Consider the following 5,132-nt stretch of genomic DNA (forward strand, 5'->3'; position numbering starts at 1 on the left):
AAACTTTGATTTTTGCTCATCACGAATGTTGGCCTCAGTTTTTATTTTGAAAGATGTTGCATGAAAATATCATACATAATGGCATTATATTATTATTTTAATCATAAAAATATGATGACTGAGTTTAGCAGCAACTCCTTAAATTGTTCAGTTTCCCCTAGTCCTGTCCCTGCAGTGGAAATGGGGTCCACCCTCCCCTTCCCTTTTGCAGACAATGAGGGTTGAGGCGAGTGAGTATGCTCTGTAGGGACCCAGCACAGCAGAGGAGTTTTAAATGGAAGCTGGGGTATCACTCATGTCCTGTCCCCATCATTCCTCTCATTGGGGTAAGGTTATTGCCACCTGTTCTGCTTTCACCTCAGCTTGTCCCTCTTTTCTGGTGTCATTTCCTCACCAGGAAGACCCTGTCTATATCTCAGGACAACTCAGCTCCACCAGAAGTGATTCTTCCCTGAGGCAAGGCAGGTGCAGGGATTCAGGGCCACAATAGGGGTCCATGATAATGTTATAATAAAAAAAAAATCCTTTCCTAAAGTGAGTACGTGGCAATGAATCTAGCCAGGAATATATAAACCATCTTACCAATGCAGTTGTCAAAGTTTATTATGTTTTTATGGAGAAGTGACCTATGAAGGCTATAACACCTGTGACCTACAAGAGTCATAATGAGGCCTTGCCGCCAGCACCTTCCCCAAACTACAGCCCACACTGTTTTGTTTAAGACTCTGAAAAGGAGGAAAAGGGAGAAGAGATTTGGAGCTAGGAACTGGAAGATGTGCACACGGACACTCGGAAAATGCAAATGTGGATCTTTGACGGTGGCAGTCTTGGTTTTCCATTGGAACTGCTGCTGCTGGGAGGATGATGGACAGCAGTGGCCAAGCAAGATGAAAGACGTGGCAGCAAGTGGGCATCGGGGATAGTGTCATCAGTTCGGTAGTTTTTCTTCTCTGATTTGGGCATAATCCCTGCCCCAAAAATTCCCGTAAAATTGACTAGTATTAAGTACGTAATAGGTTGGAACTCAATGAAGATGCAGGCATTTCTGTTGAGAGCAACCAGCTAATGATGATAATTTAAAGACAATTTCTGTGACTGAGTTGTCATTTGAAAGATTAAACCCATTTCACGAGGACCTGGAGCCTGGTCCTTGCTTTGAAACAGTGGCTTGTTTCAAGAAGCCACTTCTGATCTAAGAATCTACCCAGCATGCCTAATCAAGGAGAAGACTGCTATTTCTTTTTTCTGTTCTACATGTACCAAAGGTGACAGCTGCCCATTCCGCCACTGTGAAGCTGCACTAGGAAATGAAACTGCACATTATGGCAAGAATGGCGCTGTTTATGACAGATGTGCAGGTTTCGGCACATGGAGATTGATTTTAAAAAAAGGCAGTGAAATTCCTTGTTTTTGGGAAAAGCAGCCAACAGGATGTCAAAAATTAAACTGCACTTTCCATCACAATAGAGGACAATATGTTGATGGCCTTTTCCTACCTCCAAGCAAAACTGTGTTGCCCACTGTGGCTTAGTCACCACAAGAGGAAGTGGAGGCTAGCCAACTTTCAGTTCAGCAGAACAAATTGTCTGTCCAGTGCAACCCTTCCCCTCAGCTGCAGAGTGTTATGAAAGCAGTGTTAGGCAGAGTGAACTCCAAGTTTCTCTTCAGAGAATCAGTATGTCAGTGTGTTCAGTTCTTTGACCTCCATTTTAAAGTTTAACTTCCTCGTAGTTTCAGTAAGCAAGCTTTTCCACCTGTTCTAATCAGTAGTTCCGATCTGTTCCCCTGGTCCCCTGCTCCGTCCTGACTCATCCTGGTCACCTGCCCCAGTCACCTGCTTTGATCTAGGTCACCCCTGGCTACCTGCTGTCACCTGCCTGTAATCGTCCTTCCTGCCAAACTACCGACCCTACCACTCCGGCTCGTACTCTGTTGGTGGGAGTGTAAATTAGTTCAACCATTGTGGAAGACAGTGTGGCGATTCCTCAAGGACCTAGAAATAGAAATTCCATTTGACCCAGCAATCCCATTACTGGGTATATATCCAAAAGATTACAAATCGTTCTACTATAAGGACACGTGCACACGAATGTTCATTGCAGCACTGTTTACAATAGCAAAGACCTGGAACCAACACAAATGCCCATCGATGGTAGACTGGACAGGGAAAATGTGGCACATATACACCATGGAATATTATGCAGCCATCAAAAACGATGAGTTTGGGTCCTTTCTAGGGACATGGATGAACCTGCAAGTCATCATTCTCAGCAATCTGACACAGGAGCAGAAGATCAAACACCACATGTTCTCACTCATAGGCAGGTGTTGAACAATGAGAACACATGGACACAGGGAGGGGAGCACTACACACTGGGGTCAGTTGGGGGGAAATAGGGGAGGGACGGTGGGGGGTGGGAAGCTGGGGAGAGATAGCAAGGGGAGAAATGCCAGATGTAGGTGATGGGGAGGAAGGCAGCAAATCACACTGCCACGTGTGTTCCTATGCAACAATTTTGCATGTTCTTCACATGTACCCCAAAACCTAAAATGCAATAAAATAAATAAATGGGGGAAAAAAAAACAGCCAATTGGGATTAGTCTAGACTGTGTGGTCTAACCTAGCCGATAGGGGAATGTCATAGCAGTAGGGGCGACCTCTGTCAGGAATAAGTACCTCTTTCCCTCCCTTGTCGAGGTGTGTGCTCGCCATTGTTCCATCTGTTAGCTGCACCCTTCTCTAGAAGTAAATTGCCTTGCTGAGGAAATTTATATTTGAGTGTTACTTCTTTTGTGGTACCAAAAATTTTACATATGACAGTAGAAAGTTCCAAAAATGTTCCTAGCGCCACACATCCACCAGTTGTAATTAATGCTGCAGATGATGATGAAGATGATGATGATCAGTTTTCTGAGGAAGGTGATGAAACCAAAACACCTACCCCGCAACCATCTTCTGAAGTTCACAGTGGATTACAAGTGACTTCTGCCCATAAACCTGTGGTCAGTTTAAAGCAAAGTGAATGTTTAAATTTTGGAATATAGACTCTGGAGGAAATTAAGTCAAAGAAAATGAAGGAAAAATCTAAGAAGGCAGGTGAGGGATCTTCAGGAGTTTCCAGTCTTTTACTCTACCCTGAGCCCATTCTAGGTCCTGGAAAAGAAAATGTCAGGACTCTGGTGAGGACAGTAACTCTCTCCAGCAAACAAGGAAAAGAACCTTTAGTTGGACTGATTCTTACTCAGAGACTGGGGAAATGAAAATTTTCAGCAGGCGGTGACAGTGATGCTTCATTAAAGTGTAGCCTGGTACAGAGGCTGGGGGGAAGAAAGTTAAGCTCCGGAAACTAACATTGACAAAACACCAAAGAGAGCTTAAGTTTCCAAGTCTCTGAAGGAGCGATTAGGCATGTCAGCTGGTCCAAATAATGAATAGGCAACAGAGAAGGTTAATAAAGTTGGTGAAAGCCAAGTGAAGACATTAGAAGAAATTCTTGAAAAAGCCAGTCAGACACATGGAGAATTGCAAACTAAACTCAAGTCAGAAGGACTTTTAAAAACTGATGATTCTACTTTAGGAACAAGAAGCTCCTCCATTATTCATATCAAAACCTTCTCTGAGGTCCAGGCTGAAAAAAAAAAACAAAAACCCATCAGCAGCAGGAAGCAGAGAGACAAAAAAGCAAAGAGGATGCAACTTGCATCAAGCTAAAGACTGACAGTGAAATTAAAGAATAGTAGTTCTGCTGCCCATTGTTGCCAGCAAAGGGCAATCAGAGGAGCCTGCAGGTGAAACAAAGTCTAGGCAGGAGGTTCACATCAAGATCCTGGAGGAAATTAAACTGGAGAAGGCACTGAGGGTGCAGCAGAGCTCTGAGAGCAGCACCAACTCCCCATCTCAACATGAGGCCACTCCAGGGGGCAAGGCGGCTGCTGCCAATCACCAAAATGACAGGGATGAAAGAAGAGAGGAAACTTTAGGAAGGAAATGAAGTTGATTCTCAGAGCAGTATTAGAACAGAAGCTAATGAGGCTTCAGGTGAGACCACAGGAGTTGACATCACTAAATTTAAGTCAGAAAGATGAGAGAGAAGCAGATGCAGAAACAGCAGGAGAGGGAAAAATCAGTCTTGACACCTCTTTGGGGAGATGTAGCCTCTTGCTACATCTGACACTTGCTACAAGTGGCAGAGAAAGTAGTGCTCACTGCTGTACCAGGAATTGCACAGCACCTGACCAAGTGGCTTCCCACAAAGTCATCCCAGAAGGTGAAGGTAGAAACCTCAGAGATTGAAGACTCACTGTTGAATGTGAAATGTGCAGCACAGACCTTGGAAAAAGGAGGTAAAGCTAACCCCAAAGTGAATGTGAAGCCATCTGTGGTTCAAGTTGTGTTATCCCCCAAATTGGCCCAAAATGTAAGGCAGAGGAGATGCACCCTGCTGTCACTGCCACTGTGAAGCCACTCAGCTCTAGCAGTGTCCTACAGGAAACCTCAGCCAAAAAAGCAGCTGTGGCTGTTGTCCCACTCATCTCTGAGGACAAAAGAGTCACTCTGCCTGATGCAGAAAATCAGAGACAGTCTTGTGCTGCCTCCAACCCAGTCCTCTTCAGATCCCTCACCCCGGAGAGGTCTGGCCCTTCCTCATCCCAAATGAGCACAAAAACTTGCCAACTCAGCTCTACCTCAACAGGAAAGCCGCCACTCTCTGTTGAGGATGATTTTGAGAAACTAATATAGTAGATTTCAGGAGGCAAATTGGAAGCTGAGATTGACCTGGGTTCTGGGAAGGATGAAGATGACTTTCTGCTTGAGCTATCAGAAATGATTGATAGCTGAAGGTGGTAGTGAGGACACTTAAAAATTCAAATAACTCCAACAAAAATTGAGCTTTATCTTACCCTTTCTTTTCTTCTTCTTCCTTTTTTTTTTTTTTTTTTTAAATTTGAGACAGAATCTCCCTCTGTCTCCCAGGCTGGAGTACAATGGCACAATCTTGGCTCACTGCAACCTCCGCCTCCCAGGTTCAAGTGATTCTCCTGCCTCAGCTTCCCAACTCGCTGGGACCACAGGTGTGTGCCAACATGCCTGGCTAATTTTTGTATTTTTAGTAGAGACGGTGTTTCACCAT

The 5,132-nt window shown here is 44.5% G+C and overlaps 1 pseudogene; it reads left to right on the forward strand.

Moving 5' to 3' along the window:
• Positions 1-1,194: 1,194 nt before the first annotated feature.
• LOC116554379 lies at positions 1,195-4,860 on the forward strand (annotated as a pseudogene).
• The last annotated feature ends 272 nt before the right edge of the window (positions 4,861-5,132 follow it).

The sequence above is a fragment of the Sapajus apella genome, unplaced genomic scaffold (genome assembly GCF_009761245.1).
Source record: "Sapajus apella isolate SASKATOON/1434 unplaced genomic scaffold, GSC_monkey_1.0 scaffold14, whole genome shotgun sequence".
In the NCBI taxonomy this organism is placed as follows: domain Eukaryota; kingdom Metazoa; phylum Chordata; class Mammalia; order Primates; family Cebidae; genus Sapajus; species Sapajus apella.